Below are 25,941 nucleotides of genomic sequence, written 5' to 3'. Positions count from 1 at the left end.
GTATTTTGTTTGGGTGACCTGTCTATTGGTGAGAGTGGGGTATTGAAGTCTCCCACTATAACTGTGTGCAGGTCAGTATTTAAGCTGTATTAAGTGTGTGTGTGTGTGTGTGTGTGTGTGTGTGTTTCAATCATGGATGCCCTTGTGTTTGGTGCATAGATGTTAAGAATTGCAAAGTCCTCTTTGTGAATTTTCCTTTGATGAGTATGTGGTGTCCTTCCCTATCTCTTCTGATTAGTTTCAGTTTGAAGTCTATTTTGTTAGATATTTAAATGGCTACACCAGCTTGCTTTTTAGGTTTATTTGCTTGGAATATCATTTTCTATCCTTTTACTCAGAGGTGATATCTATCCTTGATGTTAAGGTGTGTTTCTTGGATGCAGCAGAAGTATATATCATGTTACTGCATCCATTCTGTCAGTCTGTATCTTTTTATTTGGGAATTGAGACAATTGATGTTGAGAGGTATCAGTGAGCAGTGTTTGCTGATTCCTGTTATTTTGTTGTTGTTTTTGTTGTTGTTGTTGTGTGTGTGTGTTTCCCCTCTTTTGATTTTCTTATCTGAGATTATTCTTGTGTTGTAGTTAACCTTAGGTTGGAGTTTTCCTTTTAGCACCTTCTGTAGGACTAGATTTGTAGATAGATATTGCTTAAATTTGGCTTTATCATGGAATATCTTATTTTCTCCATTTATTGTGATAGAAAGTTTTGCTGGGTATAGTAATTTGGGCTGGCATCTGTGGTCTCTTAGAGTCTGTAGAACATCTGTCCAGGTACTTCTGGCTTCTAGGGTCTCTATTGAGAATTCAGGTGTAATTCTAACAGGTCTGCCTTTATATGTTACTTGGTCCTTTTCTCTTATAGTTTATAATATTCTTTCTTTGTTCTATATATTTAGTGTTTTGGTTATTTTGTATTGTGGGGACTTTCTTTTCTGGTCCAGTCTATTTGGTGTTCTACAAGCTTCTTGTACCTTGATAAGCACCTCTTTCTTTAGGAAAATTTTCTTCTGTGATTTTGTTGAAAATATTTTCTGTGCCTCTGACCTGGGTTTCTTCTCCTTCCTTTATTCCTATTATTCTTAGATTTGGTCTCTTCATGGTGTCTCAGATTTCTTGGATGTTTTGTGCCAGGAGTTTTGGATTTAACATTTTCTTTGACTGACACTGGTGGTTCCTGGTAAAATGTGGTTTTGGGTATTGGGATCTGACACTTAGGACTGGGAATGGGCTTTCGGGTAGGGCTGAACAGGTCCCCAGGAAGAAAGAAAATAGGGTGTTCTACCTGGTTCTGCTTAGTCCCCTGGAAATGGGGGCAGAGAGTATGGAGAGGCAACAGCAGAAGGTCTGCTACAGAGTTGGGGATGAGCCTGGGTGATTGGACTTGGAAGAGTGGAGGGAGAGGTGAAGATCTGCAGTTGACTTTCCTGCTTGGCTGGCTGGAGTGACCTGTGGGTTCCCAGGGAGTGCCTGCTGAGGTTAGGGGATGGGATAAAGCAGTGAGTTGTGGGAGGGGAATTAGGAGAGGAAGATCTGTGTGTTCCACTGGAGGAGGCAGGTGTGTGTGTGCTGGGCGGGGGGAGGGTTGCAGCAGGTAGTCTGCCACAGAGCTGGGCAAAAGACTGACAGATTTTGGAGGAGCAGAGAGAGAAGCGAAGATCTGAGGTTAGCCTACCTGCTTCTCTGGCTAGAGTCAAGGAGAAGCATTATTCAGCAAATATATCTGAAAGTTTTCCACTTACTATGTTACTGACTCCATGTGGTCCTTGTCCACACCTTCATATTATTTGTGTATAAATACAATCATTTTATATTCTATCTTGTTTTTGATATAACATTAATAGTTCATGTAATTCCTTTAAGGCATTTTAATATATATTCTGTAGTTAATTTACTGTAACTCCTTTATTATTTTTTAGTAATTTCTATTCCTGTCTTTGTCGTTACTAATATTCATTTGCTATTTATTAAGAATAAAATAAATAAAATGCCAATAAAATATAGACATGAGCAGATAAAGAGCTATCAAAAAGCCAACCCTAAAACAAAAATGATTTTGTGATCTTCTTTTTGGGAATGAGAAAAGCAATATACTTTTTTAATTCACATCCACATTCATATTATTATGGGATCCCTGGCTTCCATCCTCCGGAGCTTGTCCTCCACCAGGAAAGGTTCCTATCACATTGGGTATCAGGAGAGATGTGTCAGAAGCTAACTAACTCTGAGGAAGGGGAAGAGGTGGAGCTGATTACAAGGATGGGGGCCTGGAAGAAGGTGAGACTGAGAAGGAGCATATTTAGAGAGAAGAATGAAGGGCAAGATTTGGGAGAAGGGCCCTCAGTATAGTACTGGGGAGACGGTGGGGGAGCATTTGGAGGAAGCAAGAGGTTGATGTCAGAGGCCCTGGGCCAACATGAATATGGAGTTAAAAATGCTGACCAGAAGCTTGAGAAGCAATGCTACTCCTGGGAAATTGGCTGGTGGAAGGAAGAGATGAGAGCTGTGTTTCTTTTTTAGCCTGTCCTGCAAGCTGTGCTCAGTCACCAGTGGGTGGCTCACTCTCACTTGTCTCTTCCAGAAGAATCTTCGACAGTGGGAACCAGGCAGGCTACTTCACATTGGCCACTCTTCAGCCGCTCTGTCCCACATCCCTGCCACTAGCTAGAACTGGACAACTGAATTCCAAAATGCCACTCCTTCCCCACAGGACTGAGCCCAGTCACACAGTTAGAGCCACTGGATTATAAACAAGAATTGAAAAAGGACTGCTCCCAGACTGAATCCTGCCACCACACATGCTGGTTGATGCTGTGTGGGTACTGCCACACTCATTGGCCTAGTGCCTATGATCACTTCCTGTGCCAGAGGCAGGACTGAACAGTTGCATAAGAAACCATTTGGCTCTCACGTCTAAGGTACCCACTAGAGAGGACAGGCCCATGAAGCCCTGGGTTCCAGGCAGCGGGGACAGCCATGCACTTATTGTGACCACATGGCTCTTTCTTTCAATCTGGGCTAATTGTGATGCCTTTTCAAAAGCACCAGGAACATGTTTTTGGAAGTCAGAGTTTTCCATCAAGCGGTGTTGGCTGGCCTCCAGCTCCTTTCTCTTTGTGTGAGGGCAGAGCTGGACGGGCACACGGTATGACAATCCTCAGACCTCGCTTTTGTTTCTACTCAATCCCTGGTCCTTTTAAGCAGCACAATGAAAGTGCTTGGGTCAGCAGGGTCAAGCAGGATAACCAGAGAGGAATGTGAAAATGAGATTATGGGCTGTGATTAGAGGCTGGGACGTGTGCTGAATGTCTTTCACCACGTGGTCTGAACTAAGGCCACCATTTGTCATAAAACAAACTGTCTGGTGCTCAGGGGGTAAAGAACAGATGAGAACTGCACTTTAACATGTTTTGTTTGAGTAAATGAAGCACCATTGTTTTGGAAAACAGAAGCGAAGCTTACAAACAGTGAAAGGATTTCCACATTTTTATATTTTCCTGTTCCTGACGGGCGTGGGCGCTTTGGGGGCTCTTTTACTAGTCTATATGTGGCTGGGGCTTTCATTTATTGGATAGGGGCATTCACATAAGTTGGGAACAGTGGCTATCCTCAGGGGCTGAGGTGGAGGACAGTCTCCCTGAAAAGCAGTTTGGTAATGTGCATCTTAGACGTCATCTCCCTGACTTCAGCAACCCACGCCTCGGCATCTGTCCTGAAGAAATGATCAGTGGGAACTGGAGAGATAGCTCAGCAAATGTTAGGATAGGAGTTTGGATCCCAGAAAACCATGTAAATGTCTGGTGGGCATGGTGGATCACTTGTAACTTCCACTTTTGAAGGTGGAGATGACCAGAGTAAGGTGTCCGGCAAGACTGGTCATGGCTGTGAGCTCTGGGTTTGATTGACAGATCCTGACTCCATGAATAAAGAGGAAGTGCAGTTGAGGCTGACTTCCTACATCACCTTTAAGCCTATACGCTGGCACACGTGCATGCATTCTCCCCACATGTGCAAAAACGTGTGCACGTACATATGCACATCACACACACGGGAAGTGGAGAGAAAAAACAGAAAGGATGTCTGTACAAAATTGGCTTCTGATTAAACAGATTGTCATACAATGAAAAGGTGGAATTTATTTATTTTATTGTTGCTGGGTTTTGAGACAGGCCCTCACACTGTAGTCTAGGCTATCTTCAATCTGCTCTGTAGCCCAGGCTGGCCAGATCTTACTGATCCTGCTTCAGTTTAAGGAGTGGCAGAATTATAGATGTGAGTGTATACCTGATATAAGTAATTTCTCCAGGGAGATGGGGAGAGTACACACCTTTAATCTGAGCCACACCTTCTGCTGGAAGTCTGTATAAAGACAATAGAAGAAGGCAGGCTTCTCTCTTCCTGTCTCCTTGCCCTCACACTACCAGCACATTCCTTCAATGGCATTGGAGCCTACTTCTTTGGGATTTGGCATATACAGAAGACCAGCTGAGACACCCAGCCTCATGGGACTGAGCAACTACTAGATTCGTGGATTCACAGCTAGCTGTTGGATTAGCTGGACTGCAGCCTATAGATTTTATAAATTGGAAGAAGAAAATGTACTAACTTTACAGAATGTTTATGATATAATAACAAATGACCCAGATTCTGTGTGAACATACAGGTAAAAGATAACACAAGCCGGGCTGCAGTGGTAGCTCACACCTTTAATCCCAGTACTGGGGAGGCAGAGGCAGACGGATCTCTGTGAATTCGAGGTCAGCCTGGTCTACAGAGTGTGAGTTCCAGGTCAGCCAGGCTAGAGTTACACAGAAAAATCCTGTCTTCAAAAACCAAACAACAACAACAACAACAACAACAACAACAACAACAACAACAACCAGAAACTGTAAGCAGAGCTGAACTGTGAATACTAAGATAAAAATTTCCTTCATAGCTCCTTCATGCCCTTATGTTTATACTTCCTCTATAACAAGCCTTGAGGGAATGTTTACTTGAGGTGAGGGGTGACTTGGAATTCATTGGGTTTTGAATCCTTGGATGGGATCCTTCATTAGACTTGACAATTTTTTGTCTTCTCACATATTGTCCCTGCTTCCACCTGCCTCTTTCTCTTCTAGCATGTTCTTTTTCTTGTTGCTGTGATTTGTTTTGTTTTTCATGACAGGGTTTCTCTGTGTAGCCCTGGTGGTCCTGGAGCTCACTTGGTAGGCCAGGTTAGCCTCAAATTCAGAGATCTGCCTGCCTCAGCCTCCTGAGTGCTGGGATTAAAGGTGTGCACCACCACCGATTTGCTAGCTTGTTGATTTAACACAAGACTTTCTGTACCTGAACTTCTTTCTCATATTGTTAGAGAAGAAATTCCTGGTCAAGAGAATTGATCTCTGGCCTGAATGGAGACTACCATTCCAGTTGAATGGTTCACTCACTTGGCCAGGGACCTCCATAAGGAAGGCAGGCTCACCTGAAGTCTAGCTAAAGAGTTAGGAAGAATTATTAGCCCTTCAGTGAGATACTTCTGTCTTCCGAGAATCCCCACCCTGAGGGAGGTAGTTTATGGGTTACAGCCATCCATATGGCATGCAAGTCTGCCTGCCTTAAATTTCCCTTTTCTCCTTTCTGTCTCTTTTCTTTTCAAAGATTTATTTATTTATTATATATACAGAAGAGGGCGCCAGATCTCATTACAGATGGTTGTGAGCCACCATGTGGTTGCTGGGAATTGAACTCAGGACCTCTGGAAGAGCAGTCGGTGCTCTTACCTCTGAGCCATCTCTCCAGCCCCTCTGTCTCTTTTCGAAGCATGCTCTCCCTAACACTTTCCAATTCCCCCACATTTTAGGTTTCCTTATTCTTCCTCAGAAGCTCCCCACCCCCAACTCCCTCATATGACTGCTTGTTGGCAAGTGTCTGAACTGGCCAGCTTATAAAGCATGGCCTTTTCTCCTCTCCATCATCCTTCTCTGGGAAATTGATGAGGTTAACAACCTGCGTCCTCTGCAGTTTTTTTTCTCTCTAATAAAATTGTCCTTGAGCTTTCAGTCCATTGATAAATTTCTTCATCAGCAAGACTCAAAACACCTAGAGGAGACCCAGATTTCACCTATATACCTTTTGTTTCTTCCTAGTTCCTGATTCTTTCAGGATGATTTCTCCAGCTTACTTTTTTTTTTTTTTTAAATAGATTCTTGTTAGGTCATGGTGACAGCTATTCTTGGTTGACAACTTGATAATTTGAAATTAATTAAAAAAAACCCAAATGGAGGGCACACCTGTGAGGGATTACTGCTTAATTTGAAGTGGGAAGACCTAATTCTAATCCAGATCTTTGAGGTAGGAAGACAACACACCTTTAATCAAGAATTCCAGCCAGGAAGACACATCTTTAATCCAGATCTCATCTGGGTTAAACCCTTCCAGTGGAAGCACATGGAAGAAGGAAGTATTTGCTCTTTGCCTGGTCTCACCAGAGTGGCAAGTCCATTCCCTCACAGGCATTAGAGCCTACTTGTTTGGGATTCTAGTGTATACATACTGACAGGTGAGACATCCAGCCTCAGACAATAAACAACTACTAGAGCTAACCTACAAAGGCAGCCATTGTAGGATGAGCTGGACCACAGCCTCTAAATGTTCTCAAACTCCCTATATACATATGCACATACACATACATATACAAATACTCACATACACATACAAATACACATACATATAGACGCACACACACACATATATATATATATATACATATACAAATACACATACATATACACACACATACACATACATATACGCATACAAACAGCACACACACAGAAACACAATATATACAGATTCATTTTGTGGTTCTATTAATCTAGACAATTCTGACTAATCCAAAACACATAGCTATATCTAGTTATCAAAAGAGTATTAAGGCTTGTTAGGAAGGTCTGGGATTCAGCATCAGAAAAGTCAGGGCTTTAATGAGACACTGGTTACTTAGAAACAATCTCCTGATATGGGGCTCACATCTCAAGTCCTTCACATGGGACTTTGCATAGCTGCAGGACCTGTAAATGGGCAGAGATCCCAAACCACCGAGGGCAGGCACATCAGGAGTTCAAGGTCATCCTAATTCTACTGAATGAGTTGTAGGCCAGCCCCAGGGTACCTCAAAACGCGCTCTCCAAAGTAGAAAGAAGGAAACAGATGCATGGATCCTTCACATGGGTGCCTGGCAGTTGTCTTCCTCTTGTGCTGGTGTTGAAAGTCCATATTAAAGTCTCTTTCTCTGCTCCAGCTCTGCTGTTGTCTGTGAGCCCTCTATTGTATCATGACATGTGTTTGTGGATAATGCCAGCAACGGGGAGATCAAGGGAGGAGGGACAGATGATCTTGGTCATCCTCGAGAAGAAGGTGGGCTGCATGATAGCCTGGGATCCATGAGATACTGTCTCAAGAACCTCAAACCTACAAAACCCACCAAGTATCCGATAGAGGTTTTCCCCACCCTTGAATATTGATGATGTGGGTCCCTGTTGCATGTAACTGTCCCGTTGTCCCTAGTCCCCTTTGCTTTAAAGTGAACACAGCAGGGGAACCTTCTGTCCCACAGGATAGAGCAGTGTTCCTCAACCTCCTGATGCTGTCACCTGATACAGTTCCTCATGTTGTGGTGACCACCCAACCATTAGATTATTTCAGTTGCTACTTTGTAAGTGTAATTGCCTGCTGTTTTAAATCATAATGTCAATATCTGTGTTTGTTGATAATCATAGTCCATCCTTGTGATGGGATCATTCTAGCTCTAGTGGTGCTAGAATGGCAAGGTGAGGAAGCTGTGGCTTGTTCTGCTTCTCTGATCTTCCAGCATTCACCCCAATAACTGGCATCAGGTTTGTTTTTATTAATAAGAACTTTTAAGATTCTTGTAACAGTGTGGTCTCCATCCCAGAAGGCCCCGCTGCCCCACTGCCCCTGACTTTTCCACAGGCCGTGCTTGCCTGCTGTCCCCTGCTCTTCTGCACTGCTTCCTTTCTCTCTTTTTGCCTCCTGGTGAAGAAGATGCCAGGCTCCACATTCCAGTATTTGGAGGAGCTGCAGTTTTAGAGATGATCCCCAGTTACTAAGTAACAGATCCAAAAATTTCTGTAAATTTCAGGTTTTCAATGAAAGTTTACAAGAGATGCAGGTGTGGGGAGGGGCTTGGTTCTGCCTCACCTCGATATGCCAGACTTTGTTACCCTACGGTCCAGGGCTTTACCCTCTCTGAGGATCGGATGAGGGAAGCTGGGGGGCGAGGATGTATAGGGGACAAGAGAAACATTGGTTGTTATGTAAAATGAAAGAAAAAATATTTAAAAAGTATTTATTTATTATGTATACAGTGTTCTGTTTGCATGCATGTCTGCAGCCCAGAAGAGTGTGCCAGATCTAATTACAGATGGTTGTGAGCCCTTCTGTGGTTGCTGGGAATTGAACTCAGGACCTCTGGAAGAACAAGTGTTCTTATCTGCTGAGCCATCTCTCCAGCCCGTAACTCTTTTTGTTTGTTTGTTCATTTGTTTTCTGTTTTAGGTTTTGCAGACAGTGTCTCTCCATAGCTTTGGAGCCTGTCCTGGAAGTCACCAACTCATATGGATGTTTGGCTTTGGTTAGATTGTTACAAGCTGTTACTGGTCATAGTCAATATATTTCTTAAAAAAAAGGGGGGGATATGATATGGAAATATAGGATGTAGATATGATAGGATAAAAGGATGGATTGTTGAACCTACTTTAAAGAACAACTTGTTTAAAATGATTTACGTTGGTATAGATTTTAGTTTATTGATACAAATTGAAAGTTAATTTTGTTATACTGTATGTTATTTCTACTCTTGTTTAAGGTATTATATTTGTGTAACTCACTTAAATTGTAATGGATAGTTAAGAAATACAGATTAATAATTAGTCTTCTATGATAGTCAAATTTAGAGTCATGTGAAGTTTTCTATGTGTACATAGATATAATTCAATTAGGTAGGTAATCTTCAAACACTTCAAAGACCTACAGAATATGGCCTTTGAAATGTTTGAAAAATTTAGACTTTTCTGCACATTGAGACATGTCTTCGCCTGGCAGCACTTTTATTTATTTCAAAGAGAAAGATTGGCATCGAAGACACTCTATATGGAGTTTATCTTCTTCTTGGAAAAAATAGCCATTTGGGTAAGAAACTGTTCTTGCTTGGACTGTTTGACAAAATGTTGATTTGAATGAACATGCAGAACCCATAGGAAGGTGACCACTGAACTTTGAAAGGCCAAATGGTCCTTCAGGTTCCTGCTTCTCGGAAGAAACAGTCAGACATTCCACAGGACACTGAGAGAAGTGACTGAGAGACTCTAGATCTGTGGGCTGAAAATAGAAGCCCCAACATTGCAGAAGAACTTTGGGTGACTGTCCAGGCAGGCAGCTGTCTCTGTCATTCTAGATTTTTGTAAGTTGCTTACAATGCACTTCTTGTTTACATAGGTAATATTATATCCTTGTGAGGTCTTTGATGTATTTGAAGACTAGATAGTTATAATCATGTTCTTCCTTGGTGATGATAAGAGATAAGGTAGACATGAAACTTTAGACTCACAAATATAGGATAGACAGGATATTCTCTTTAATTTTGCCAAATACAAATAGACTAGATATTAAAACTATAATTCTTGCTTGATAATTGTTTTGTTATATGAATTTATTACGTTAAATTTAAAACCATTGTTTTTGAAAAAAAAAGAAAAGGGGAAGTGCTGTGGATATCACTCTGCCTGCTGTGAATATATCGCTCTGATTGGTAGATAAATAAATGCTGATTGGTCAGTAGCCAGGCAGGAAGTACAGGCGGGATAAGCAGACAAGGAGAATTCTGGGAAGAGGAAGGCTGAGTGAGGAGACGCCAGTCATCAGACCAGGTAGCAGCACTTAATGGCAGACAGGTAAAGCCCCAGAAAATGAGGCAACATGTAGATCAACAGAAATGGGCTGAGTTTAAAGTAAGAGCTAGTCAGGAGTGAGCCTGAGCTAAGGGCCAAGTAGTTATAAGTAATATAAGTCTCTGTGTGTTTACTTGGGTCTGAGCTGCTATGGAGCAGGTGGGACCCAGGAATACTTTCAGCTACATGTTTAAGCTTCTCTCCCTACCTCCTGAATGAGGAAAAATAAAGTGAAATCAAATAGAGGTCTCTAAAGGAACTTCTGCCCCATCCTTGTCATTTCAGTGGGGACTATAAGAGTAGTGGGAGAGGGGATGTGGTAGTGGTGGAGGTTCATTCCTGGGTGACTGAGACTTGGCTTCTACCCTCTATCTTCATCTGACTCCTGGCATTGTGTCTCCTCGACTAAAAGGTGAATCCCTGCTACCATAGACAGCAGCTCAACACTGTATCCATTCCCTAGCCCTCAATTGTAGCACTCATAGCCAGTGTTTCAGAGACTCAGATTACCCATAATGCAATGGAAACCAGTTGGGAGCTGAAGACTTAGGTGTGTGGTGAACTGATGGAACATCAAGTAAGAGAATATCAAAGTTTTTCAAATGTAAGTTTCAGATATGAAAGAAGGCACAACAGGGGACATTGCCACTTATTCTAAGTTTGGAATGTGTTTCTCTTTGAAAAAAGAGTTATATCATGTTAGACATAATATTGACCTGATATATATATATATATATATATATATATATATATATATATATATATGCCATTGGCTTTCAACGTTGGATTGTCATATCACTATTTTCCATCTACACTTGATAGTCATATCAAAGGGTTACACTCACTCTAGGAGTCATTTTGATTGCATATATCATTTGGTAATTAAGCATGGCATAAGCTGATACAAAAGTGTGTCTAGTTGGATAGGATTGGACTCCTGATGGATATTCTTATTACTCAACTTGTCTACATCCATAATTTGCTAGAACCCCAAAGTCAGTGGGCACACTTGTGAGGGATTTCTGCTTAAATGTCTTGTGTGGCATGTTCCACTCCTAGCTAGATCTTTGAGGTGAGAAAACACATGTTTCAGTAGGGCAGACTGGGATTAGGGCAAGGGTTCACAATCCATGGTTTTTGACACCTTTTAAGGGTGGAATAACAAACTATAAAACAGGAATTTCCTAAAACATCTCAATAATCAGACATTTACTGTAGGATTCAGAACATTAGCAAAAGTATAATTATGAAGTATCAACAAAATAATTGCATGGTTGGGTATCACCACAACATGAGGAATTGTATTGAAAGTTCTGTGCATTGCGAAATTTGAGAACCACTCCATGGGCGGCTACTTCTTTTAGAGTTTGGCTGATTTTGAAGAACAGCTGAGACATTTCTTGGGAGGGAACTACAGCCACTGGAACCTTAGACCTTCTGTTCATAGGCAGCCATTGTTGGATTAGCTGGATCACAGGACGCAATGCATTGCGGTAAATTGTCTCAAGACACCCTCACACACCAACAACTTGTGGGAGAGAGACAGAGTGAGTCAGACACACAGAGAGAAACAGACACACACAGACACACAGAGAGAGACAGAGACAGAGAGGGAGAGAGACAGAGAGAAACAGAGAAAGAAAGATGGATTAATACAAATCACATAGCCAAATTCATTTATTAAAAGAGTAGTAAGGCTTGCTTGGAAGACCCAGCCTTCTGCATCTAAAAGACAGGGCTTTCATGGACCTTGGCTACTCAGGGAGGCTCTCCTGATATGGGGCTCACATCTCAACTTTTCATATGGAACTTTGCATACCTGAGGAATTGTAAGTGGGCAGAGATCCCAAACCACCAAGGGCAGGCATATCGGGAGTTCAAGATCATTCTAATTCTATGGAATTAGTTGTAGGTCCATCCCCAGGTTGTCTGGCAACTCTGTTCCAAAGTACAAGGAAGGAAACAGATGCATGTATGCTTCACACGGGTGCCAGCCACTTGACTCATTCTTGTCCTGGTGTTGAAAGTCCATATTAAAGTCTCTTTCTCTGCTCCAGCTCTGCTGTTGTCTGTGAGCCCTCTATTGTATCATGACATGTGTTTGTGGATAATGCCAGCAACGGGGAGATCAAGGGAGGAGGGACAGATGATCTTGGTCATCCTCGAGAAGAAGGTGGGCTGCATGATAGCCTGGGATCCATGAGATACTGTCTCAAGAACCTCAAACCTACAAAACCCACCAAGTATCCGATAGAGGTTTTCCCCACCCTTGAATATTGATGATGTGGGTCCCTGTTGCATGTAACTGTCCCGTTGTCCCTAGTCCCCTTTGCTTTAAAGTGAACACAGCAGGGGAACCTTCTGTCCCACAGGATAGAGCAGTGTTCCTCAACCTCCTGATGCTGTCACCTGATACAGTTCCTCATGTTGTGGTGACCACCCAACCATTAGATTATTTCAGTTGCTACATTGTAAGTGCAATGACCTACTGTTTTAAATCATAATGTCAATAATGTGTTTGCTGGTAATCTTAGGCCATCTTTGTGATTTGATCATTCTAGCTCTAGTGGGCTCCTGACCCACAGTTTGAGAACCACTGGGGTGGATAAGCAACTGTGTGCCTCCATAGGAGGCAGAAGCATCCATGACTCAGGTGTTCAGGCTGTGGCCTTAGTGAGCTGAACTGAGAGACAGAAGTATCTTGTTATAGAGGGTTGTGAGCCCTCCTGTGGTTGATGAGAATTGAACTCAGGACCTCTGGAAGAACAATCAGTGTTCTTAACTGCTGAGCCATCTCTCCAGTCTGTAACTCTTTCTTTCTTTCCTTTTTTTTTGTTTTTTGTTTTATTTCTATTTTAGATTTTCCAGACAGTGTCTCTCTGTAGCTTTGGAGTCTGACCTGGAAGTCACTTAGTAGAGCAGGTGTCCTGCAACTCAGAGATATCAGCCTGTCTATGCCTCCCAAGTGGTGGGATTAAAGGCCTGTGCCACCACTGCCTGGTGAAAAACAGCCTTGTAAATTAAAAAAATAAAAAAAAAAGAAAGACAGACAGAAAGTTTACATGAAATTTAGCACATGTGGTAGAGTATGAAATCGACCAGCCAAGGTGGCCCAATCTTTAATGCCAGCACTCAGGCTGGGGATCCAGACATGGACTGATCAGTGAGATGTCCTGAAGGATTAAGTCTAAATTTTGGTGAGTTCCAAGAAAGCCAGCACTATATAGAAACAAACAAACAACAAGTAATAACCAAACAATCAAACCAACAATCAAACCCACATGAGACACCAAAAGAACCAATGTCACGAAATCCAAATTGAAGTGAGTTGTCTTGTTTTTGTTGTGTTTCTTTGATAATTTTGAACTGAATCTGAGCTGGAGAAATCTGGGCCACCCTCCTGTCTCAGCCTCCAGAGATGTGATTCAATCTCGGTGTTCTCCACTGCTGACCCAGCAGCCTATGATCCAGAGAGGCTGGGCCAGATTCAATCACAACCAAGGGATATATAAAGGGGCGGATCTCTACTTGGTTCTCAGACTTCCAGAATTGCAGGGAGGTGAGCAGAGCTCTTTGTCCACACTCCAGTCTCTGGGGGACCCGCCAACAGCCAGAAAACCCCAGTTGTGTGACCATGTGGAGCCAGACAGATCTCAGGAGGGAAAAGGTATGTGAGTCGGGAAATCCATTCTGTGTTTTCTGGAGGCTGGCTGGGACATTTGTCCCTCAATTCACCTCAGAAGGTGGGTATTGTGCCTCTGGGACAATTCTCCAATCCACATGATTATGGAATCATCTTGTACTCATGGCAAGCCCCATGGAAGTTGTTGGTAATGGTTCATTGGACAGACCAGGACAGCAGGCAAAAATATAGTTTACTAGCTTGAATGTGAAGTTTGCTGAGGCAGATTGTGCTTTATCCAAGACTAGCCCACAACCTACTGTGTGGATGGGAGTGACCCTGAACTACTCCATGCACCTCTCAGGAAAGAACTGCTATTATTTCCACCAGCCAAACAACCATGTGCTACGCAGGAGATGGAAAAGAAGTGGGTCTTGTAATTCACCTGATTATTTTTAAGTTCTTTGAAGCACATCTGGGGTGTATTAGGAGAGTTGAAGATGGACTTTTAGCAGTAGGGTAAGAAAAAGGAGTTTGGAGAGAATGGGTGAGAGCTGGAGAGAGTGCGTGAGGTCTAGGGCTGATATATTGTAAACCCCAATACAACATAGCTAGGGATCAGAGAAGAAAGCAGGACACTAGAGTAGACAAAAAGGCCAGAAAATATGGCACACGTCCTTAATGCTATCGTGGGAGAGGCCCAGAACCCTCCAGATCTCATCGAGGTCTCTGAGGTCAAGGCCACTCTGGGAAGAGAGCCTTTAATCTCAACACTTGAGATCTCATGCCTTTGCTTGGGAAGCACACACGCCTTTAGTCCCAGGAAGTGATGTCAGGGCAGAGAAAGGTATATAAGGCCAGAGCAAAGAGAAACTCACACTCTTAAGGCTGAGGATTTTGTAGAGGTAAGAAAAATGGCTGGTTCTGCTGTTTCCTTGATCCTTCAGATTTACCCCAATATCCACCCCCCCACTTTCTTTTTTGGTACTGATAAGACCTTTTAGCAATTGATGTTACACCATCATCTCCCAGGACAGGTCTTTCTGTGTCTCATCTGTTCCTTCCCCAGGGGCACCTCTGATACTGGAGGGTTTCCCTGGTCAAGCTTGACAACCAAGCTTTCTATTAGGTGAGAATGACCAGCATCTGTAGATGAGGAATGAAGGGTCCATTGTTTGCTAATGCTGCAGGAGGCTGGTTCCTTAATCCACACACAGCTAAGAGACAGAGATTGCTGTTGCCTGAAAATGGTGTTGATACCTTATTTGTTCATTTCTGGACAGAGAAAAGCAAAGCAAGTCAAAAGCTTGAGAAACACGCAGCAAGGCAGAATGGACCAGAGTCGGCAGCAGGAAGGACGAGGAAGACCCTCAGGTAATCAGAGTGAGATGTGTGCTAAACCAAAAACCTTCCACTGCATTTCTTATTGTGTGATTCCCAGGTTTATACCAGACCCTAGATGTGAGCAGCTGTGGTGAGAATGGAGAGGTACTCAGTGTTTCCAGACCTCGGACCTTCTCACAGTAGAGACAGAGGTTCAGGGGACTGTGATAGCTCCCTGGAGTGTGGGAGGAGCGGTTGTGAGTGTAGGTCAGGGCAGCGTTCCCAGGACCCACATGTCCTGTGAGAGCCCCTTCTACTCTAAAATGTATTTTCTAAACCTGAAGACACCTATGCTCTCCCAGTGAGTGGACTCCTTGTGATCGCCAGCAGAGTGGATGCCCGATCCTTGCCAGGAAGCAAGTGTTGGTAATCTCCTGATACACAAATGAGGGCACTGGGGCTGATCAGTGTGCAGGAAGAGTCCCTAGGGAAAGCACAGATGTACATGTGCATGCTGGGAAATGTTCTGATCCCATCCCTCTGTCCTTTGCAGGTCGTTCCCATTGGCGGTGGAGTGAGTATGAATTAAGTATCTTCCTAGTGGAGTGGGAAGTCGTTGAACTGGAAGTGGGCCACAAAGGGAAAAGAACTTGTAAAAAAGTCAGGAGTATTCGAAAGCGACTCTATCGTAGGGGCCTGAGGAAGACCTGGCACGACTGTTTGCAACTGATGGTGGGTCTGCTGAATATGCACTACTTGCTCTGTGAAGAGAGAGCAGGCATCGAATCTTTGTTGTTTCCTTATGCGATGGAACTCTTCAGGATCCTGGGCCACAGACAAGAGTGGAGCCCCTTCCCAGGTTAATCCCTTCTGGAGTTCCTCCAGAGGGTGGCGTCAGCTGGCCTTTCTTCATGGGCACAGAATGTAGGCAAGCCCCATTCCCACAGGCCTCTGTGGCACAAAGCAGCAATGTCTGGCCTCTCCGTGTGTCTAACACCCTCTCACACCCAAGCAATGGAACTCTGACTTGTTCACAGCTGATTTTTGACCAAGGGGCCAATTAATTACTGAAGGATCTGGCTTCCCTGTGCCTTTCTGGAGCGCTTCAGGGGATCCCACCAGCGATGATATACAGCGGGGATTCTTGATTCCCTGATGGGAGACTTGGAAAACATTTGACTGTACCACAACTACTTCCTGCTTTGGCTCTGGAGAAACCGGCCTTCATCAGCCATGGTCAACATCTTATGACCGCCAAGGCCCTAAGAGGAGACAGTGGGGATTCCTTGAATCTTCTCTGACAACATCGGGGTCCTTTTATGTTGTTTTGTATGTGCCAATTGCTTTCTCTGCCTCCTCAGTGAAGAGTAATGGGTGGAATCAAATAAAAATTTCCAAAGAAACTCCTGCGTCCTCCTTGTCATTTCAGTAGGGCAGATCAGCATGGTGGGGCAGGGGATGTGGTAGTGGTGGAGGTTCATTCCTGGGTGACTGGGACTTGGCCTCTACCCTCTACCCTCATCAGACTCTAGGCATTGCGTCTCTTCTACTACAAGGGGAAGCCCTGCTGCCATAGACAGCAGCTCAACACTGTATCCATTCACTAGCCCTCATGTTGTAGCACTCATGGTCAGTGTTTCAGAGCGTCAGACTCCTCAGAATGCAATGGAAACCAGTTGGGAGCTGGAGTAGTAGCTGTGTGGCGCGCTGATGGAACATCAAGTAAGAGAATATCAAAGCTTCTCAAATGTAAGTTTCAAATAGGTAAGAAGGCCCAACAGGGGACACTGCCACCTATTCTAAGTTTAGAATGTGTTTCTCTTTGAATGAGGGACAGTTACATCATGTTAGCCTTAATTTTGACCTGGTTAAATATATAATGCCATTGTCTTTCAACGTTGGATATCATATCTCTATTTTCCTTCTACAGGAGATAGTCATATCACACAGTTTCACTCACTCGAGGGGTCGTTGTGACTTGGATATTGTTAACTTTGGGAATTAAGCATGACATAAGGTGATATGAAAGTGTGTCCAGTTGGAGAGGTGTAGTCTCCTGGTGAGTATTCTTAGTATTGAACTTGACTACATCCACAATGAGCAAGAATCCCAAAGTAGGTGGGCACACTTGTGAGGTGTTTTTGCTTAATCATTCTGTGGGGCATGTTCCACTTCTGAGCTAGATCTTTGAGGTGGGAAAACAGATGTTTCATTAGGGCAAACTGGGATTAGGGCAAGGGATCACAACCTCGTCTATGGTGGGAACAACCAACTGTAATACAGGGATCTCCTAAAACATCTCAATTATCAGACATTTACTTTAAAATTCGGAACATTAGCAAAAGTATACTTATGAGGGAGCGACAAAATAATAGTGTGTTTTGCCATGACTACAACATGAGGAGTTTTATTGAATGATCTGAACATTCTGAAAGCTGAGAACCACTCCATGAGAGGCTACTTCTTTTAGAGTTTGGCTGATACTGAAGAGCAGCTGAGACATTTCTTGGGAGGGAACTACAGCCACTGGATCCTTAGACCTTCTGTTCATAGGCAGTCATGTTTGGATTAGCTGGACCACAGGTCCCAATGCATTGTAGTAAATCACCTCAAGACACCCTCACACACCAACAGTGTGTGGGAGAGAGACAGAGAGACTCAGACACACACACACACACACACACACACACACACACACACAGATACACAAACACATAAACATACACACACAGAGAGAAAGAGAGAAAGAGGGAGACAGAGACAAAGACAGAGACAGAGAAAAAAAAGACTGACTAACACAAAAATACATAGCCACATTCAGTTATCAAATGAATATTAAAGCTTGCTTGGAAAACCCAGCCTTCTGCACCTAAAAGACAAGGCTTGCATAGACACTGGCTACTCAGGGAAGCTCTCCTGATATGGGGCTCACATCTCAACTCCTTCACATTGGACTTTGCGTACCTGAGGACCTGTAAATGGGCAGAGATTCCAAACCATGGAGGGCAGGCATATCAGGAGTTCAAGGTCATCCTAATTCTACTGAATGAGTTGTAGGCCCATCCCCAGGGTGCCTGGCAACCCTGGCTCCAAAGTAGAAAGAAGGAAACAGATGCATGGATCCTTCACATGGGTGCCTGGCAGTTGACTTCCTCTTGTGCTGGTGTTGAAAGTCCATATTAAAGTCTCTTTCTCTACTCCAGCTCTGCTGTTGTCTGTGAGCCCTCTATTGTATCATGACATGTGTTTGTGGATAATGCCAGCAACGGGGAGATCAAGGGAGGAGGGACAGATGATCTTGGTCATCCTCGAGAAGAAGGTGGGCTGCATGATAGCCTGGGATCCATGAGATACTGTCTCAAGAACCTCAAACCTACAAAACCCACCAAGTATCCGATAGAGGTTTTCCCCACCCTTGAATATTGATGATGTGGGTCCCTGTTGCATGTAACTGTCCCGTTGTCCCTAGTCCCCTTTGCTTTAAAGTGAACACAGCAGGGGAACCTTCTGTCCCACAGGATAGAGCAGTGTTCCTCAACCTCCTGATGCTGTCACCTGATACAGTTCCTCATGTTGTGGTGACCACCCAACCATTAGATTATTTCAGTTGCTACATTGTAAGTGCAATGACCTACTGTTTTAAATCATAATGTCAATAATGTGTTTGCTGGTAATCTTAGGCCATCTTTGTGATTTGATCATTCTAGCTCTAGTGGGCTCCTGACCCACAGTTTGAGAACCACTGGGGTGGATAAGCAACTGTGTGCCTCCATAGGAGGCAGAAGCATCCATGACTCAGGTGTTCAGGCTGTGGCCTTAGTGAGCTGAACTGAGAGACAGAAGTATCTTGTTATAGAGGGTTGTGAGCCCTCCTGTGGTTGATGAGAATTGAACTCAGGACCTCTGGAAGAACAATCAGTGTTCTTAACTGCTGAGCCATCTCTCCAGTCTGTAACTCTTTCTTTCTTTCCTTTTTTTTTGTTTTTTGTTTTATTTCTATTTTAGATTTTCCAGACAGTGTCTCTCTGTAGCTTTGGAGTCTGACCTGGAAGTCACTTAGTAGAGCAGGTGTCCTGCAACTCAGAGATATCAGCCTGTCTATGCCTCCCAAGTGGTGGGATTAAAGGCCTGTGCCACCACTGCCTGGTGAAAAACAGCCTTGTAAATTAAAAAAATAAAAAAAAAAGAAAGAAAGACAGAAAGTTTACATGAAATTTAGCACATGTGGTAGAGTATGAAATCGACCAGCCAAGGTGGCCCAATCTTTAATGCCAGCACTCAGGCTGGGGATCCAGACATGGACTGATCAGTGAGATGTCCTGAAGGATTAAGTCTAAATTTTGGTGAGTTCCAAGAAAGCCAGCACTATATAGAAACAAACAAACAACAAGTAATAACCAAACAATCAAACCAACAATCAAACCCACATGAGACACCAAAAGAACCAATGTCACGAAATCCAAATTGAAGTGAGTTGTCTTGTTTTTGTTGTGTTTCTTTGATAATTTTGAACTGAATCTGAGCTGGAGAAATCTGGGCCACCCTCCTGTCTCAGCCTCCAGAGATGTGATTCAATCTCGGTGTTCTCCACTGCTGACCCAGCAGCCTATGATCCAGAGAGGCTGGGCCAGATTCAATCACAACCAAGGGATATATAAAGGGGCGGATCTCTACTTGGTTCTCAGACTTCCAGAATTGCAGGGAGGTGAGCAGAGCTCTTTGTCCACACTCCAGTCTCTGGGGGACCCGCCAACAGCCAGAAAACCCCAGTTGTGTGACCATGTGGAGCCAGACAGATCTCAGGAGGGAAAAGGTATGTGAGTCGGGAAATCCATTCTGTGTTTTCTGGAGGCTGGCTGGGACATTTGTCCCTCAATTCACCTCAGAAGGTGGGTATTGTGCCTCTGGGACAATTCTCCAATCCACATGATTATGGAATCATCTTGTACTCATGGCAAGCCCCATGGAAGTTGTTGGTAATGGTTCATTGGACAGACCAGGACAGCAGGCAAAAATATAGTTTACTAGCTTGAATGTGAAGTTTGCTGAGGCAGATTGTGCTTTATCCAAGACTAGCCCACAACCTACTGTGTGGATGGGAGTGACCCTGAACTACTCCATGCACCTCTCAGGAAAGAACTGCTATTATTTCCACCAGCCAAACAACCATGTCCTACGCAGGAGATGGAAAAGAAGTGGGTCTTGTAATTCACCTGATTATTTTTAAGTTCTTTGAAGCACATCTGGGGTGTATTAGGAGAGTTGAAGATGGACTTTTAGCAGTAGGGTAAGAAAAAGGAGTTTGGAGAGAATGGGTGAGAGCTGGAGAGAGTGCGTGAGGTCTAGGGCTGATATATTGTAAACCCCAATACAACATAGCTAGGGATCAGAGAAGAAAGCAGGACACTAGAGTAGACAAAAAGGCCAGAAAATATGGCACACGTCCTTAATGCTATCGTGGGAGAGGCCCAGAACCCTCCAGATCTCATCGAGGTCTCTGAGGTCAAGGCCACTCTGGGAAGAGAGCCTTTAATCTCAACACTTGAGATCTCATGCCTTTGCTTGGGAAGCACACACGCCTTTAGTCCCAGGAAGTGATGTCAGGGCAGAGAAAGGTATATAAGGCCAGAGCAAAGAGAAACTCACACTCTTAAGGCTGAGGATTTTGTAGAGGTAAGAACAATGGCTGGCTCTGCTGTTTCCTTGATCCTTCAGATTTACCCCAATATCCACCCCCCACAACTTTCTTTTTTGGTATTGATAAGACCTTTTAGCAATTGATGTTACACCATCATCTCCCAGGACAGATCTTTCTGTGTCTCATCTGCTTCTTCCCCAGGGGCACCTCTGATACTGGAGGCTTTCCCTGGTCAAGCTTGATAACCAAGCTTTCTATTAGGTGAGACTGACCAGCATCTGTAGATGAGGAATGAAGGGTCCATTGTTTGCTAATGCTGCAGGAGGCTGGTTCCTTAATCCACACACAGCTAAGAGACAGAGATTGCTGTTGCCTGAAATGGTGTTGATACCTTATTTGTTCATTTCTGGACAGAGAAAAGCAAAGCAAGTCAAAAGCTTGAGAAACACGCAGCAAGGCAGAATGGACCAGAGACGGCAGCAGGAAGGACGAGGAAGACCCTCAGGTAATCAGAGTGAGATGTGTGCTAAACCAAAAACCTTCCACTGCATTTCTTATTGTGTGATTCCCAGGTTTATACCAGACCCTAGATGTGAGCAGCTGTGGTGAGAATGGAGAGGTACTCAGTGTTTCCAGACCTCGGACCTTCTCACAGTAGAGACAGAGGTTCAGGGGACTGTGATAGCTCCCTGGAGTGTGGGAGGAGCGGTTGTGAGTGTAGGTCAGGGCAGCGTTCCCAGGACCCACATGTCCTGTGAGAGCCCCTTCTACTCTAAAATGTATTTTCTAAACCTGAAGACACCTATGCTCTCCCAGTGAGTGGACTCCTTGTGATCGCCAGCAGAGTGGATGCCCGATCCTTGCCAGGAAGCAAGTGTTGGTAATCTCCTGATACACAAATGAGGGCACTGGGGCTGATCAGTGTGCAGGAAGAGTCCCTAGGGAAAGCACAGATGTACATGTGCATGCTGGGAAATGTTCTGATCCCATCCCTCTGTCCTTTGCAGGTCGTTCCCATTGGCGGTGGAGTGAGTATGAATTAAGTATCTTCCTAGTGGAGTGGGAAGTCGTTGAACTGGAAGTGGGCCACAAAGGGAAAAGAACTTGTAAAAAAGTCAGGAGTATTCGAAAGCGACTCTATCGTAGGGGCCTGAGGAAGACCTGGCACGACTGTTTGCAACTGATGGTGGGTCTGCTGAATATGCACTACTTGCTCTGTGAAGAGAGAGCAGGCATCGAATCTTTGTTGTTTCCTTATGCGATGGAACTCTTCAGGATCCTGGGCCACAGACAAGAGTGGAGCCCCTTCCCAGGTTAATCCCTTCTGGAGTTCCTCCAGAGGGTGGCGTCAGCTGGCCTTTCTTCATGGGCACAGAATGTAGGCAAGCCCCATTCCCACAGGCCTCTGTGGCACAAAGCAGCAATGTCTGGCCTCTCCGTGTGTCTAACACCCTCTCACACCCAAGCAATGGAACTCTGACTTGTTCACAGCTGATTTTTGACCAAGGGGCCAATTAATTACTGAAGGATCTGGCTTCCCTGTGCCTTTCTGGAGCGCTTCAGGGGATCCCACCAGCGATGATATACAGCGGGGATTCTTGATTCCCTGATGGGAGACTTGGAAAACATTTGACTGTACCACAACTACTTCCTGCTTTGGCTCTGGAGAAACCGGCCTTCATCAGCCATGGTCAACATCTTATGACCGCCAAGGCCCTAAGAGGAGACAGTGGGGATTCCTTGAATCTTCTCTGACAACATCGGGGTCCTTTTATGTTGTTTTGTATGTGCCAATTGCTTTCTCTGCCTCCTCAGTGAAGAGTAATGGGTGGAATCAAATAAAAATTTCCAAAGAAACTCCTGCGTCCTCCTTGTCATTTCAGTAGGGCAGATCAGCATGGTGGGGCAGGGGATGTGGTAGTGGTGGAGGTTCATTCCTGGGTGACTGGGACTTGGCCTCTACCCTCTACCCTCATCAGACTCTAGGCATTGCGTCTCTTCTACTACAAGGGGAAGCCCTGCTGCCATAGACAGCAGCTCAACACTGTATCCATTCACTAGCCCTCATGTTGTAGCACTCATGGTCAGTGTTTCAGAGCGTCAGACTCCTCAGAATGCAATGGAAACCAGTTGGGAGCTGGAGTAGTAGCTGTGTGGCGCGCTGATGGAACATCAAGTAAGAGAATATCAAAGCTTCTCAAATGTAAGTTTCAAATAGGTAAGAAGGCCCAACAGGGGACACTGCCACCTATTCTAAGTTTAGAATGTGTTTCTCTTTGAATGAGGGACAGTTACATCATGTTAGCCTTAATTTTGACCTGGTTAAATATATAATGCCATTGTCTTTCAACGTTGGATATCATATCTCTATTTTCCTTCTACAGGAGATAGTCATATCACACAGTTTCACTCACTCGAGGGGTCGTTGTGACTTGGATATTGTTAACTTTGGGAATTAAGCATGACATAAGGTGATATGAAAGTGTGTCCAGTTGGAGAGGTGTAGTCTCCTGGTGAGTATTCTTAGTATTGAACTTGACTACATCCACAATGAGCAAGAATCCCAAAGTAGGTGGGCACACTTGTGAGGTGTTTTTGCTTAATCATTCTGTGGGGCATGTTCCACTTCTGAGCTAGATCTTTGAGGTGGGAAAACAGATGTTTCATTAGGGCAAACTGGGATTAGGGCAAGGGATCACAACCTCGTCTATGGTGGGAACAACCAACTGTAATACAGGGATCTCCTAAAACATCTCAATTATCAGACATTTACTTTAAAATTCGGAACATTAGCAAAAGTATACTTATGAGGGAGCGACAAAATAATAGTGTGTTTTGCCATGACTACAACATGAGGAGTTTTATTGAATGATCTGAACATTCTGAAAGCTGAGAACCACTCCATGAGAGGCTACTTCTTTTAGAGTTTGGCTGATACTGAAGAGCAGCTGAGACATTTCTTGGGAGGGAACTACAGCCACTGGATCCTTAGACCTTCTGTTCATAGGCAGTCATGTTTGGATTAGCTGGACCACAGGTCCCAATGCATTGTAGTAAATCACCTCAAGACACCCTCACACACCAACAGTGTGTGGGAGAGAGACAGAGAGACTCAGACACACACACACACACACACACACACACACACACAGATACACAAACACATAAACATACACACACAGAGAGAAAGAGAGAAAGAGGGAGACAGAGACAAAGACAGAGACAGAGAAAAAAAAGACTGACTAACACAAAAATACATAGCCACATTCAGTTATCAAATGAATATTAAAGCTTGCTTGGAAAACCCAGCCTTCTGCACCTAAAAGACAAGGCTTGCATAGACACTGGCTACTCAGGGAAGCTCTCCTGATATGGGGCTCACATCTCAACTCCTTCACATTGGACTTTGCGTACCTGAGGACCTGTAAATGGGCAGAGATTCCAAACCATGGAGGGCAGGCATATCAGGAGTTCAAGGTCATCCTAATTCTACTGAATGAGTTGTAGGCCCATCCCCAGGGTGCCTGGCAACCCTGGCTCCAAAGTAGAAAGAAGGAAACAGATGCATGGATCCTTCACATGGGTGCCTGGCAGTTGACTTCCTCTTGTGCTGGTGTTGAAAGTCCATATTAAAGTCTCTTTCTCTACTCCAGCTCTGCTGTTGTCTGTGAGCCCTCTATTGTATCATGACATGTGTTTGTGGATAATGCCAGCAACGGGGAGATCAAGGGAGGAGGGACAGATGATCTTGGTCATCCTCGAGAAGAAGGTGGGCTGCATGATAGCCTGGGATCCATGAGATACTGTCTCAAGAACCTCAAACCTACAAAACCCACCAAGTATCCGATAGAGGTTTTCCCCACCCTTGAATATTGATGATGTGGGTCCCTGTTGCATGTAACTGTCCCGTTGTCCCTAGTCCCCTTTGCTTTAAAGTGAACACAGCAGGGGAACCTTCTGTCCCACAGGATAGAGCAGTGTTCCTCAACCTCCTGATGCTGTCACCTGATACAGTTCCTCATGTTGTGGTGACCACCCAACCATTAGATTATTTCAGTTGCTACATTGTAAGTGCAATGACCTACTGTTTTAAATCATAATGTCAATAATGTGTTTGCTGGTAATCTTAGGCCATCTTTGTGATTTGATCATTCTAGCTCTAGTGGGCTCCTGACCCACAGTTTGAGAACCACTGGGGTGGATAAGCAACTGTGTGCCTCCATAGGAGGCAGAAGCATCCATGACTCAGGTGTTCAGGTTGTGGCCGTAGTGAGCTGAACTGAGAGACAGAAGTATCTTGTTATAGAGGGTTGTGAGCCCTCCTGTGGTTGATGAGAATTGAACTCAGGACCTCTGGAAGAACAACCAGTGTTCTTAACTGCTGAGCCATCTCTCCAGTCTGTAACTCTTTCTTTCTTTCCTTTTTTTTTGTTTTGTTTTTTGTTTTATTTCTATTTTAGATTTTCCAGACAGTGTCTCTCTGTAGCTTTGGAGTCTGACCTGGAAGTCACTTTGTAGACCAGGTGGCCAGCAACTCAGAGATATCAGCCTGTCTATGCCTCCCAAGTGGTGGGATTAAAGGCCTGTGCCACCACTGCCTGGTGAAAAACAGCCTTGTAAATTAAAAAAATAAAAAAAGAGAGAAAGACAGAAAGTTTACATGAAATTTAGCACATGTGGTAGAGTATGAAATCGACCAGCCAAGGTGGCCCAATCTTTAATGCCAGCACTCAGGCTGGGGATCCAGACATGGACTGATCAGTGAGATGTCCTGAAGGATTAAGTCTAAATTTTGGTGAGTTCCAAGAAAGCCAGCACTATATAGAAACAAACAAACAACAAGTAATAACCAAACAATCAAACCAACAATCAAACCCACATGAGACACCAAAAGAACCAATGTCACGAAATCCAAATTGAAGTGAGTTGTCTTGTTTTTGTTGTGTTTCTTTGATAATTTTGAACTGAATCTGAGCTGGAGAAATCTGGGCCACCCTCCTGTCTCAGCCTCCAGAGATGTGATTCAATCTCGGTGTTCTCCACTGCTGACCCAGCAGCCTATGATCCAGAGAGGCTGGGCCAGATTCAATCACAACCAAGGGATATATAAAGGGGCGGATCTCTACTTGGTTCTCAGACTTCCAGAATTGCAGGGAGGTGAGCAGAGCTCTTTGTCCACACTCCAGTCTCTGGGGGACCCGCCAACAGCCAGAAAACCCCAGTTGTGTGACCATGTGGAGCCAGACAGATCTCAGGAGGGAAAAGGTATGTGAGTCGGGAAATCCATTCTGTGTTTTCTGGAGGCTGGCTGGGACATTTGTCCCTCAATTCACCTCAGAAGGTGGGTATTGTGCCTCTGGGACAATTCTCCAATCCACATGATTATGGAATCATCTTGTACTCATGGCA

The sequence above is a fragment of the Peromyscus eremicus genome, chromosome 9 (assembly GCF_949786415.1).
Source record: "Peromyscus eremicus chromosome 9, PerEre_H2_v1, whole genome shotgun sequence".
Lineage (NCBI taxonomy): Eukaryota > Metazoa > Chordata > Mammalia > Rodentia > Cricetidae > Peromyscus > Peromyscus eremicus.
Note: the sequence above shows the minus strand (reverse complement) of the source record.